This window comes from Xiphophorus hellerii, chromosome 20 (genome assembly GCF_003331165.1).
Source record: "Xiphophorus hellerii strain 12219 chromosome 20, Xiphophorus_hellerii-4.1, whole genome shotgun sequence".
Taxonomy (NCBI): Eukaryota; Metazoa; Chordata; class Actinopteri; order Cyprinodontiformes; family Poeciliidae; genus Xiphophorus; species Xiphophorus hellerii.
In genome coordinates, this window is record NC_045691.1 from 1632659 (window position 1) to 1647756 (window position 15098).

At 35.6% G+C, this 15098-nt stretch overlaps 1 long non-coding RNA gene across 1 annotated transcript; it reads left to right on the forward strand.

Annotated features, from left to right (window-relative positions):
* Positions 1–328: 328 nt before the first annotated feature.
* On the forward strand, positions 329–13576 carry LOC116709945 (uncharacterized). Its single transcript, XR_004337004.1, has 5 exons — positions 329–544; positions 990–1112; positions 1190–1327; positions 1654–1834; positions 12926–13576. It is a non-coding gene; the product is annotated as an uncharacterized LOC116709945 (long non-coding RNA).
* The last annotated feature ends 1522 nt before the right edge of the window (positions 13577–15098 follow it).

Here is a 15098-nt window from a genome sequence, read left to right on the forward strand (position 1 = left end):
ACTCTCTGCTTCTTCCAGACATGTTTGAGGAATCCTTGAATCTGCCGTGGCAGCTATTCCTGCCCAAAGGCAAATTTCATGGAATTAAATTACAAAAGACAATTTATTTTAAGTTTACTTATAGGTAAAACACTGAGTTCCTTTATAGCGGTAAAAGTATAAACTACTATGTTTCTTTTTTGTTTGTTTGCTTGTTGTCTTATGTTTTTATTATGTAAGTCACTTTGAACTACCTTGTTGCTGAAATCTGGTAAACCAATAAACTACCGTAAACCTGATTTGCCTTAGCAACTGAAATAACAAATATATTTTTTTTATCGAAATTTCTTGCCCTGACAGAAATATTCAGTTAAATTTTACAGAGTAAAGGAAATAAAAATTATTTCATTGTTGAATTTACTCCACTAGGGGGCACTGCAGTTTATTCCACACTTGATGGCGGACCGGAAGTGACTTGATGGCGGAACGGAAGTGACTTGATGGCGGACCGGAAGTGACTTGACGGCGGACTGGAAGTGGTTTATGCCGCTGGCAGCTGCAGCAGGTGAGATAAATTAACCTTAAAACTTCTTCTTACTTGCGTTTTTGAGTATTGCGTAACGTAGTGTGTTGAGTTGAAGCTACGGTGAGTTATGTTTTTGTTTTACATGAAGGTTTTTGGCAAATTAGCTTCTAGCTAATGGAAATGCTATGTTATTTTGTACATTAGCAGCTAATTAGCACAATGGTAGCTGTTGCTTATTTCACAGTAAGGGTTAATGCTGATGTTTATTGTACTGTAAACTCTGTGACTTATAATTTTTAGTTAAATTAAGAATAATTGGTGATGAGTCACTCATATGGTTTACTTTAAATGTTATTGCAATTTGTTTTCACTTTGTTTACATTTTAACTGGCACCAGGCAATAAATAACGACAACAGCAAGAACAATGACTAACTTATGTTGTTTGTAACAATTATGGTGTCATTGTCTTTGTTTAAACTACAGCTTCTGTTCAGAGTTATTGATTCACCTTCTCTTCAGCTGGGAACTCAACAAACTTTGAAATACCTCTGCAGCGGCATTAAGAGTACAAAGCATGAGAAAAGCCTCCAGTTAAAGGAGCACAAGGTAATATTTATGCACAACATACTGCTGATTAAATTGCTTCAATGAGTATCTTCAAAAACATTCTTTATGTTCAGTAGATAGGCTCCTCTGATGTTCTAAACCGATTAGCGTTGAGGTCTGAAGCAGAAGAAGGAGAGAGGCTGGAGAAGGATGGAGTGATCGGAAACGCTTCAGAGTGCAGAAGCTGTGGGGCTCCACGCGGCCATGACCACGGGGTAAATGTGCAGCAGATGCTCGGGGCATGCGTGTGAATTGTAGTCTGTTTAGTGGCACGCCATGGCAACACAGACGTTATCTGCACATCGTATGTTTGACACCTCAACTTTTGACCATATTCCCAGAAAAAAAGACAAAGACACAAAAAAAAACAACATATAATCAAATCTGAAAAATATCCTGGGTTTATGCATGGAGGCTGAAAAAAGTAGCTATTTTCAGGTTTCAAAGTAGTTTTTAAGGATCCTGTAGATGCTGTCAGAGTGGATATGAAGTAATTCTAATCAAACGTTCTGTCTTTGTTTTGTTCTTGTTGTGTCATCAGAATCTGAAAAGCACCTTGGAGGACTGTACAGCCGATCTGGTTCCAATTCTCTGACTCTTCATATCAAGTGCTTTAAAAGAGGTCTAAACACTAAGGTCATTTTCTGTGGATACAAGAGGCATGCAGCAGTGATAAAAGCCACCATATGTACCTAGCCACTCGCTTCAGGAGGTAAACCTAGGTGAGTAAGACTCAAACTGAACTTCTTTTTAGAGGACTTTAAAGGATTCCTTGCAATTATGGGTGAAATTACAGTAAAATGTACAAACATAGCCAGAGTAAATTGGCAGGTCTTCATGAACCATGTGGAGTAAAAAAAAGTTTAATTCTGGTCTCCTTTGAAAGATAAACCTCTATCACTATCCCCCCGCCCAAAACCCGTCTTCAAGGAGTAGGAATGTCTCTTCATGTTACTGGAACTGAGTTGCAGATGTTTGAACACACAGAGAAGAAAGATTTTATTTTTATACCCTTCTCTTCCTTCTTGTCTTGTTAAATTTTCTATGGATCCATTACAGTTTCATGTTATTTGCGCAAGATCCCACCCCCAGCTCCCCGCTGGAGGGCAAAAAGCTGCTGACCAGCCGATGACTAACTGGTTTTAGCTGTTAAGTTGTCTATATAACGTGCTAAATCGTAAACGTACGCCTGATATGTAAAAGAAAAAGGACGCAATGCTCTGCTACTAATTGTCAACACTATGACTAGATAAAAAGGTCAGAGAAAAATTTTAATTAAGAAAAAAAATAGCGAGGGAAAGGGAAATAGGTCAGTTATGCTTGTTTGACAATGAGAACCTTAACATGTAGGTGTGATGTGGAATTTGGTGTGTTTCGTTTCAGTTACAAAAAAATTAAGTAGGCAACCCAGACACCAGCTCTGAGAGATCATCAGCAGAGCAGGTGTTTAAATTAGCTAATCAACAACCGCTGTGTTAGCTTAGCTAATAGCAGCGGTAGCTAATCTACGTATTAATAATCTAAAAATAAACATCAAACCTGAAAACATACAACTGTGACAGACTGGATGTTCTGTTCTTTTTGTGGGAAATGTTTGTGTGTTTTTTGGTGTTGAATCCTGTTACAGTAATGGAGCTGTTGTCAGTTGCTATGGCAACGAGTCTGCGAGTAACACAGCTGACACAGAGCGAGAAAAAATTAGAATACCAGCGGTTTTGACTTACTTTTCAACGGTTTTCCTGCTTTATTTTTCCCTTTGCTGTGGCGAGCTGCACTGCATTAATAATACCTGCATCTCCAGGTTTCATTTTAACAGAGTTGTTTTACCGTGGCTGATGTGTAATAGAATCATATTTTTGCCCTCCAGGGTTGTGCACATGCAAGAAATTTCTGGATGTAAACAATAACATGCAGAGGGTCCATAGGAAACTATGACCTCTGTGACCTTTGAATAGAGCTACTTGGCTAACTCGCTAATTAGTTAGCTAAGTAGGGTTAGGATTTTTATATATTTTTTTGCTTTATTATTCAATTATGAATATATTACTTGAACGTGGTTTCAAAACATAATTTTTTTTATCACAATAAATTCTGGGACAATTTATTGAACAAATAAATTTGTTATTGTCACAAGAAGACATTTTCAAAGATCAATAAACTTTAAATTCAATAAACATTTAACACTGGAACCGGAAGACATTTTAAATATCCGAAACAAATAAATAAAACAGAAATAACAAGTAAAGTGAATTACAAAGTCTCTGAAAACAAAATTGTCCTTCAAAATAAGAGCTGGTCCAGAGCACCAGGCTGAAGACCAGTTTTGGTAGAAAGAGAAAAACAATAAATTATGTAAATAGAAATGACTGACTTAATTTTAATTTATCATGCAATTTATTGATTTATTACTCATTTAGGATAAATACAGTATTTTTGAATTTCAATTAAATTTTGTGGAACTTAACTCCAGACTATTTGAGGTTGAATTTTTTCATAGAGCATCTTAAATATAAATAAAACTGGAACACCAGCATGCAATGCTGCTGGGTAATGTCTGCGAAGCAGCAAATTTAGGAGCGCCATTATTTATCTGGCGCTGACTGGAGAAGAGGAAGATGGTGTTAGTTTCTGACATTCCCGCTGTGAGTTTAATTGCTGTTTGAACTCATAAAATCTGCAGTTTTAGGCGTTTTTAGTGATTCACCTGCAGCTGTTGTCCCTAAATCCTGTGAATACAGGGGGTCTATTGCGTTGCTTTACATCCTAACCTGATTTTAAACCTGTTTACAACTTTCTCCATGTCCTCCCTGCTGTGCTGTTTGGCCATTAACGAACTCCTGAGATCTTAACAGAACGGTTTCAGCAACCGTCTTCAAAGGAAGGCGCTGCGCTGGATTCTATTTACGGGTATCAGAATTAAACGAGCTAAAATTCAAATGCACACCAGACAGGAAAACATTAAAATGAAGTCATTAAAAGTATGGAATTATTGTGGTTTGAATGCTTTCATGCTGTTTTAATGTTATTTCATTCTAAATGGGAGCTGCCCAATCTATCTCAGTGATGGATAATGCAAGGCAAATATCTAAGGTTCTGAATCTCCTCTGGCTTCCTGGCTGTTTTTTAGAGTAATTAAAACATAAACATGTTATTTTTCTACATTTATCAATCAATCCAGAAATGGGATTGAACCCCAAAGGCAAGAAAACTCTGGAGTGGAGTCAATTTTACCGTTTTATTGCATAGACATTTGCAACCGATACTTTCTGGAGAAGAATCAGCAGTTTGTTTTCTGCCTGAATGTGCAAACATGAAAGATGCATCTTCTACAAGATGCCCATTATTATCTCTAAAGAGTTATAGTCCAGTGAGGCAGATTCATGCAGAATTAAACTGCAGTCCTGGCTTAAATCCATTACAATAAATCTTTAAAGGTTTGGTCCAGAGATGTAAAATTGAAGCTGTGCCTCCATTAATCTGTCTCTGAAATGCCTGACTTCCTTAAAAATGTTAAAGTTAAGCCTTTCAGGCTCCAACCTCCAAACCACAGAAATCGATCAACAACTTATAACGGTGATAGATTAATCAACATTAATCAAATGTCAAATTAGTGTATTTACATATACTGCATATAAAGGACCACTTCCATCATTTTTAATAAAAGGCTTCATGTCTTCCCTCTCTCTCAATACCCTACTTTCCCCTGACTTTCAAATAAAAGGCCACTAGAGCAAAAAAAAAAAAAGACTATAAATAGTTTTTATTTGTTATTGTATGAGTGTTTATATTTTCTGTTGCTTGCTTTATGGGACAACATATAGAAATGAGCAATTTGCTAACATTCATTATTATGCATTTAAATAAAATCAATCACTTTCTGGTGTTTGTTGGGGTGAATTTTAGAACAATTGTATCTTTTGCAACTTTGTTAGAAGCAGCAGAAAGAAGAGTTTTACAGTAGTTTGATCTGCAGGTAATAAAAGCAGGAGAGTAACAGCTCTTCGAGTGATAAAATCCAGTTTTCACTATTAGTTCGAAAACAGTTAAGAATTTGATTTATTTACAAACATAAACCAAAGCATCCACATTCAATTAAAATCAGATTTTAGCACGTACTATGCATAAAAGTAAGCAGATGGTTCAAAAATGTAGAGACTGGCTTTAGCCTAAATCATATGACGGCGAATTAGGACCAATGTAGACAGAAAGAAAGTAAATTACCACAAAAAAAAGGTAAGATTAATCTAAGAAATTTTGTAGAAAAATCAAGGACATTTTGACCTCCAAAAGTCCAAAAATTTGCAAAACAAAAATTACATTTTCAAATTTGTCAGAAATTTTCTTGGAAAACAACTTGGACATTTCTAAGTTTAAAAGCCAAAAACTTTGTTGGAAAAAAAAGAGACTTTTTGAGCTCCTCAAGTTGAGAAAAAAATAACAAATTTTGAGCATAATCCCAGAAATTGTCTGGAAAAAATTAGGAAATTTATGATTTAAGAGATGAATTTTATTGCTTTTGAAGCTCCAAAAGTCAAACATTTTCAACTTTTGAAACTCAAAATTTACCATTTTTTTGTCTACAATTTTTCTGAAATTAATCTCAAAATTTCTGAGTTTTCTTAAATCAAATTTTTGACTTTTCACTCAGAAAATTTCAAGTATTTTTCCTAGAAAATGTCTGAGATTAATCTGAAAATGTTAGTTTTTTTCTTGAAAATTTATGAACTTAGTGTCATAATTTCAGATATTTTTCTAGTAAATGTCAACTTTTCAAACTCAGAAATACCAAAAGTTTTTTTTTTTCTACAAAATTTCTGAGATTAATCTCCAACTTTTTTCTAAGTTTTTATGCCGGATATTTACTCTTCCATTTTTATTTTTCTTCCTTCAGTAGACAATGAGCCGCCGTAAAATCCAGTTAAACTCTGGAATAGTGAGAAAAGTAAAAACATTGATGCATACTGTGAGGCTCAGGGATCAGAGAGTCCATTGAGTCCTCTGCTGTCAACAAAGCAGGCTTCGCCTCCATCATCTCAGTGGGAAACAACGGAGCATCACGCAAGATCCTCCACATATAGGTTACATGAGCAGAGTCGGGGAGGAACAAAGATGCTGCCTGCTGTTCTTGGGATGGAACAAACTTAAGTTGATGTGATCATTTCAGCAGCGGGAGCTCTGGAGTGTGCAGATTTGATTCTTCTGCCAAATTGTTCACAGGCTGCAGCAGGATTTCAGGGTAGCAAAGTGTCCTGATCGGGATTATCTTGACTTAAATTGTGATGTAATACTGAAATAAACTCTTGCTTTTCTATTTCATAAAGCTGCCAAAGTGGGGTCATTTTATTAGACATATAAACTGCTTAAGGGTAACTGCCTCATGGCAAGAAGGTCCAGGGTTTAAATCTTTCTGTTAAACTCTAATGGTGGAAGGGCATGTGAAATTAAAACCTTAAAAACAAGCCACGTAGATCTTGAGAGTTGGCAAGTTTGAAATATTGTTCTTACCAACAATGCTGCAAAAGCAACGAAAGCTACTGGTCCACAGCCTCTCTAGTTTTAACATGATTGTTTCGGTTTTTAACCAGGTTGTAAGATGTTATGTGGGAAAAGATTAGAGCGTGAAGAGAGCAAAAGTCTTTAGCTGGCCCCCTACTGTCTGCATGCACACACTGAGATTTAAACAAGAATATTGGTGTTCTGTACCAGCATCATAACTGCAGACACCGTATCAGCAGCAGGTTGCCTTGTTCTGGGATGTGTGTATGATGCAGCGTCATTGGCATAAAATTGCATGTTAACATCAGAATAAATATGTTCTCAGGTTATGATATAGAAAATGAATAACACTGGTCCAAGTATAGAGCCTTGTGGAACTCCTGTTCAGATGTGGTATCTCATGGTGTGCTTTCAATGGTTTTTAAGCTAAGGGGTAATGTCTCCATCTAAGTAGATTTCTAGAGCTGCTTAAGGTCTGAATGTGTTTGTATTTAGTGCCGATTTACAGTAGATGTCTTTTTTAAATAATATTTAAAAAAATAAACAGGAAGCTAAGTAAGTCTAGAGCAAAATATTTAGCTTGCTAATTATTATTTATCTTACTAACTAAATATTTAATTTGGAGATAAATAATTAGTTGTGAGCTAGATATTTAGTTTACAAGCTAAATATTAAGTCTGCTAAATAAATAATTTAGAGCTAAATATTCAACATAACTAAATGTTTAGTTTGAAGCTAAATATTTAGCAGGAAGCTAAATACTTGGCTTACTAACGCAATGTTTGATTTTTAGCTAAATATTTAGCTCCAAATCTTAACTAAATGTTTAGTCATGAGGTAGATATTTAGTTTACAAACTGAATATTTAGTTAACTGGATATTTAGTGTACAAATATGATCCTTCATTTTCTCCCGTCTTATGAAAGGCTAAATATCCCAAATTGTTGATGATAATTTTTATCAGTGTAACTTTTCAAACATCAACCCAGAGATAATTTCTTATTAGTCAGAAAAACAGAAATTAAGGGTTGAAGGAGCTGGAACTCCACCTGTTCTCATTGTAAAGCCTGGCTGGTCAGTAATCAGTGCTGTGTTCACTGAACCTCAGGAACTTCCTGTTTCAGTTACTATTTGATGGTAGACGTCATTTTGTAAACATTTTAACAGACATTTTGATATAGGTATCTTAAAATAGACTCACTTGACCCAATAAGTTTGTCTTTGTTTTCAACAGGTTCTTTAGACGGAGGAAGATTTAGTTTTACTCCGGCCACGTGGCTTTAATGCCAGAATCCATGACATTTGTTTTCTGCAAGTAAACAATAAACAGCAAGAAAGAACAAAAGTGAAAAGATAATCCTCTCGCATGAACTCAAAACACTCTCCAGCTGTGGTTAAAAAATCAGTCAGAAATAATTAGAAAAACACTGCTCATGCATGGCACCAAGACACGTCGCCATGACAACTTAATCTAATTTTCAATTTGCTACAAATATGGGAAAAGAAGCCTTGTAAATATATCAACTTTGAAAAACTGAAGCATTTGATGCTCCAGGATTGAAAACAGACATGTAAATCTAACCAGAACAAGTATGCTAAACCATTTTCCTTTTAGGAATCAGTGAACCCTCGTTTTTCGTGGAGGTCACGTTCCAAAAAGAACCCGTGATCGGCGAAATCCGTGAAGTAGTAACCTTTACTTTTTTTACAAGTATTATACAATGAAAAACTCCGTAATACATTGAAAAGAAAGAACAAAACCTTTTTAAAGGCCCAAGCATTTGTTTAACAAATAAAAGTACTGTATAAACGTTTTTTTTTTTTTTTTTTTACAAATAACTACTGTACTGTAAAATAATAATTTTAATCATCAATACGAACTGAAGGCTTCAAATTGCGGAGATCAGCGCCGCCCCACCGCGACCCAAGTCGTTGGATTAGAACGGGAGAAAATGAAAAATGATTATGAAAAAACAAAACAAAGTACAGTAGCACAAATAGTGACTCTCGTGTATTTCACTGCTGTTCTGACCGAGCCGCTGCAGCCTGACTCCGCTCTGTAGCGGTTTTTTTTTTCTTCTAAAGCCCGCGGTGCAGGTGTGTTTTTTCGGGAGAAGAACATAGTTATCGGTAGCTGCTGTCGCTCTTTTTTCTTCTGGGCAAAAAGATTCTTGAAATTGCAAGAGAATTTGCAAACTTAAATTTGAGAAGCTTTTTAACATACGTGTACATATTAAACCGCAACGTTATTGACACACAGGTAGAGAAGAAGCAGAGAGACTGTTTAGCCAATCAGAATGTAGAACACAATGCACGATGCAAATCCGTGAAGCAGCGAGACCGCGAAAGGTGAACCGCGAAATAGCGAGGGTTCACTGTAAAGATGTTGATGGTTAATGGGAAAGTCTCTGGGTGGCTGGAGTAGTCTACTGCTGTCTGTCGTTTTACTTATTTACAACTGTAAAACCAGCTGAGCAAGCATGCTGGAGCTCAGCTTGCTCCGTTGCTAGGTAACGGGCGGAACTCCACTGGGGTTGCTAGGTAACATCAGTGGAGCTTCGCTGGGGGTTACTAGGTGAAAGGTCAGTGCATGCTGATTTATGATATTCTGTGGGCTAATTTTCCAGACACCAAAAAACCTTAACTTATTGCCAAAAAACAGCTGGTGGTTTTTTTAAGTGCTTGGTCTGTTTTAGAAACAGTAGAAACCTAAATGGAAGTACAGAAACATGAAAAATTAGAATTTTGCATAAGAGGTCACATTTAAGCACAACGTTCCGGTAGGTACTGATTAGCAATTTAACTGATCCTTTAAAGAGTTATTACAACATGTCATTGGTCCATGATGGACATCAACATGGTTGAATTAAATGCTTTAGTGCTTTGAGTAGAGGTTTAGTTAGCGGTTAGCTCTTAGTAGGAAGCCAAACTTGTGGGTCCATTTATCATTTCAAAAATAAGATGATCCCATTTTCAAAATGTACATTTTTCAAACAACAAGCCATTTTATACCTAATGTAATCCTCTCATTAGGTAAAATTAATATTCATTCTAAATAGAACTACAGCAGGCTATTTTATTTTAAAAAAGGGTTATGTTTATGTTTTCATAATATACAAAATCTCAAAATATGAGTAAAATACCAAAGTGTGTTGTATGCATCGACAACATTCCAGTGTTATTTGTAAAACAGAAACAAAACTGAAGGAAAATGTAACGCATAGTAGAGGAAAAAAGTGGAATTGAGCTGCTTTGGCAGAAACAAAAATCTTCTTCTGCATCATTAAATATAACAAGCAACAGTTAGCACTAGCGGTGAGCAACACTCAACTATAAACATTAACCAAGAAGCAACAAGCAAGACGAAACCAGGGAGCCGTCGTCATCCTCTCTCCCGCTGCAGGAAAATCCTGCGTCAGTGTTTATGCAGCCAGGTCACGCAGTGCAGCGCGTCGGCCGCCTTCACATGTGACTAAAACAAACTGTGAGCATGCGCTTATACTACATTAAATAAATATAGTTAAATAAAAATAATACTAGCTGTTGCAGTGCAAACAAAGAGTCCTTCAAAAGAATCTGATCCTTTTTATGAGGTAACAGAGACATTTCCCTCCAAATTCAAGTAATATCTACAATATTCCTCCTATTTCTGTCCTCTAAAAAGCTGCTCAGACAGCTACTCCATTATCCTCACAACAGCCAATAAATCTCATCTGTAGTTACTTAGTATGTTTGAGTATTTTCATGAAAACAAAAGCCTCAAACTGTGACAATAAAACTAAATGGTTGCCATCACACTTTACTTTAGAAATAATACACAAACGTGGGCTTTTACTGAAATGGCCTGGACTGCAAGCAACATATTTGAATTGTATCTAAAGAACTGGACGCTCTGCTTGTAATATTTAACTTTATTCTGTAAAATAACTAATTAATGCATGTTTGTGGAGCAGTTTGCACTAAATACTTGGGTTTGATGTGTTTCTAGCGGTGCAGCGGGTTCCTGTAATCCAAAACTCCTTGTTTTTCACTACAGTGTCGAGACATAAATGCTCCTACCCTTCTCTTCCAGAATATAATTTACGGTGCATGCTGCTTTGAAAAGATCCTATCAGATGGTAACCATGTGTTGTATGAATTCAATTACGGTACAAAGAAGTTCCTCTTAGTCAGGGTCAGGGGCGCTGTTAAAAGTAAAGCTACGCTGGGGCACAGCCCTGCCACGCATAACTCAAATCTCATCTTTTCATCATTAAGTTTGATAAAGGTCTGCTGCATGTGCAAAATCTGAATCAGTATTTTACATGAAACTGACATGCAACGTAGCGCTATTACCCTGTAGTTGAAACCTGGAGATGAAGCCACTTTGTAAAGAACATTTACACAAAATCTCTGAATGAGTAAAAGTAACACAAATGGTTGTAGAAATGTAGAAAGTCTTACAGCTTGATTTGTTGTTGTTTTCTTTCCCCGCCCAATCAGGTTTCTATGACTGCGTATTATTGTAGTTATACATAAAAATAGGATGACTGAATTTCCATCAAAAAACTCAGAAATTTTGAGATTTATCTCAGGAATTTTCTAATAAATAAATAAAAACCTGGAAATTTCTGTTTGAACGTCAAAAAATGTGTAAGAAGAAAGTGAGAATTTTTTATAATATCAGAAAGTTTCAATAAAAAGCATTGGCATTTCTGACCACCAAAACTGCAAAATGTGCATGAATTTATTTTAGGTCAATCAGAAAAAAATTCTGAAAAAAAATTATGTTTGAAAATTAGAAAATTAGCAAAGAAAATAAAATCATGAATTTTGCAAATAATCTCAGAAATTTTCTAGAGAAAACCTGGAAATTTCTGAGTATCAGAAGTTGAACATTTTCAGCATTTGAAATGTTCAAGTTATTATAATAAAATCACCAAAATGTTGTGATTTTTAAAAAACCTACTCAACAATTAAACCTTTAACTAAACCAGTTTTTTTGTAGGAATGGAATCATGTAGCCAAAACTTCAATGATGTATATTTTCCTTGCTAAATGACAGGCATTAAGTTTGCTTATTGCTTTTTCTGCTCGGTTGAGGAAAACCGAAAAAATATTTTGTCTATTTTCAGCAATAACAACAGAATCTAGTTCCAGTGTAAAATGTTCATTAAAAAAATGTAAGTGTATTGATCTTTGAGAATGTGTACCTGCATTGTTATGCCTTTACCATTATATTTCTTGAAAATAGCATCAAAACAGCAATACTATTGTTTATTGCAATAACTTTTGGGACGATTTATTGTCCAGGAAAATGTGTTATTATGTCTCAGTATTATTTTCACTTCACCAGGCGGTTTGTTTTATCACTTTAAGTACCAGAACACTAAGACTTTTACTGGAATCAAAACTGTAAAATGACAAATTCCTCTGCGCACTCTGCCTGTCTAAAATGATGTTGAAATGAACGCTGCATCGGGAGGAGCACGATTTATTTGTCACGCCATTTTCCGAAGGGCAAGAACTGTGAAATGTAAGAGTGATGCATCAGAAATCTCTGATCTTTCATGCTATGAAGTTCACCAGATTTATTGGACTCAAAAAATGTCCAAGTCAAGCGATTAAGGATTCAGCGTCTGCATGCGGTTGATGCAGTACTTCACATTTTCAGCTGTTTATATAAGACTTTTAATATACTCAGGGCGGTCACATGAAAAGGGGCCATTTATGGTTCCTGAGTGTAAGTAAAGCTGTGAAAACTCAATGTTTCCGGCTGTTAATGACTTTCTGTTTTGAATTTTGTGATACCGTTGTTTGTTTACATCTTCTGTCTGCGCAGTGTGTCATTTTAAAATGAAATTTCTAATCTCAAGTCAAGATCTCGTTATTTACAAGCTGGTGTGACACACAGTAAATATCAAAGGTTTTATTCAAAATTGGGGATTAAAAAGAAACAAACAAAAAGGTTAAAGAGGCTCTTATAAAAGCAGCTAATTAAAACCAGGATCCACGAGGAGAAGACCAGAAATCTGTAGGAATAACAAACTACCAGAGAACAAGTGGAGGCAAAAACAACACAAACACACACGCACCCCCCCGCGCACACACACACACACGCACACACCCACACCCACGCACACACACACACACACACACACACACACACACACAGTACAGATGAGTTTGCATCATATTCATAATTGCATGAAAATACTTGCATTAAAACAAATCCATGCTCAGTTTCTATGTGAATAAAGAGGATCCAGATGTTTACATTCCTTTAAAGAGGCCGTCCATTAAAGTGTGTGTGTGTGTGTGTTTCTGGTGTGTGAAAGCTCAATCCCAGGAAGAAAAACTCCCATCATGAGCTCAAGTACAAGCTAAAGTGGACCTCTAATCAAAGGTAACATCCGTCCGTCCGTTACTGGTAACAGCCATGAGAAGACAATTGTCAACGGTGTCAAACTTCAGTCCTCTACATTCTATACATAGTTCCCACAAGACTGAATAGGATCTGCGCCATTTTGATAGACAAGCAAAGAATAGATGAACCATGGCTTCCAGACCAACAAAAAGAAAATATATGGACTCTGTAACCAATGTGCGAGAGAAAGATGTATGAACCAAATGGCTGCTGTCAGGATCAACCCGTATGAGACAGAGAAGGAAAACATGTAAGACGATGTGGACAAGATGCCTCCGATCTATACTATGACATAGTTCATAGTTTTACTCAGTAAAAACGAAGAGCGTGTACAACCTGAAATCAATGAACAATAAATGTAAAAACAGATTTTAAAAAGACGTGCAACTGAATAACAAGGTTCTGTTGACTGGCGTAGTAAGTACATGTAGAAACTTACATGAAGGCTACATTCTTATGAAAGCTACATTAGCTAAGCTAATTTAGCTAGTTTGGCACTAAGTACCACAGCAAAGATCTGTGATATTTATCTGAGTGTGAGAGAGAGCACTTACAAATTGTGATAGAGTAACAGTTGATAGGATTCAGGTGAGATCTGGTTCTAAGCTTGTGACATGTTTATTATTGTCATAGCAACTGCATTTCTAGAAAATTTTCTTAAAATTTTTGAGTTGTTTTTTTTTTACTTTTAGAGATAAAAAATTTTGTAGAAATTTCCAGGTAACATAAGTCTCCTGGTACCTCAACAAGTAAGGAAAACTTCACTTTCATATTTTTACAATTTATAGCATTTTATATTTTATTTTTTATTTTTATTTTATCTACAACTACTACTCAGTGGTAGTTGTTATTGTGTCTTGTCTCTATGCTGTAACTGCGAAGTAATTTCCCTGCTGGGATGAATAAAGTACTTCTATTCTATTCTATTCTATAAACATGCATACAAGTAGTAACAAATGACAGATAAGATATATTTTTCTACTTCTTGGGTGCCCCACTCTTTTCGGATGCCGCCCTGGGCAACTGCCCATATCAAAAACCACCAAAGTATGCTTGTTTTCAAAAAGTAGGTAGTTCTATTAATCTGCATTATGTAAAATTTAAAAATCTAGAATTTTCAGATTAATCGCATGCATTTATGCGTTAATGTTGGCAGCCTTAATTATTACATAATGCAGATTTTATGAAGTTTTATTAAATTTTGAAGTCCAATTTTATTACATTGTTACACATTGCAATGCTATTACACAATGCAGTGTTACAAGTAGTGATTTCCTTAATCAGCTGATGTCACACTACAGGAAGGTGTCACGTTTCAGTGATGCAAAAATACTCCAAGCTCTTCAGAAACATTCAATTAAAGTGTGGAAACTTTACTTTCTGACTGAATGGCACCATCAGCTGCAGTTGAAGGTGGACAGTTGGATGCACAACAGGAAGGGAACAATGCTGCCCTCTTCTGGTCAAGATGAAAAGTGCTTTGTGAATATTATTGCATATTTTAAAAATATTTTACACAAAACAAAAATGATTTAGGAAATAACAGATGACATTATGACAGTTACTTTTACTCTCTGAACACACTTATATACACTTATAATTAAATTATTTCACCAAAAATGTCTGTTTTAACATGTAATAACCCTTGACATTGCATTTGGAAAATGTTTAGGATACGAAATTGGCCTTTTAAATGATAAATAACAAAAAGAAAAGAGGAATATTCTCAATAGGATTCCAAAATACAAAAATAATGTGTGTTAGAAGACAAGAAATGGCCGATGCTCAAGATAAATGGCACATCCAAAGTAATGTCATGTTGTGTAAATCAGTGAGGAAAACAATGGCATATTATTTGATAAAAAAAATCCAAGAAAGAAAAATATATTTATAAATATTGTGAAAAATGCAGATAAATTAGTAATGTTAAATGTCACAATAAGTCATTCCTAAGTGTTTGTGAGAAACATCCGTAAAAGATAAATGAGATTTATTTGCTTTTAACAAGAACAACCTGCAGAAGGAGCTGAAGGCATGAAGTTGCCCAGAAGGTGGCAGTGTTGTCCACATATTGTCTCATCTGA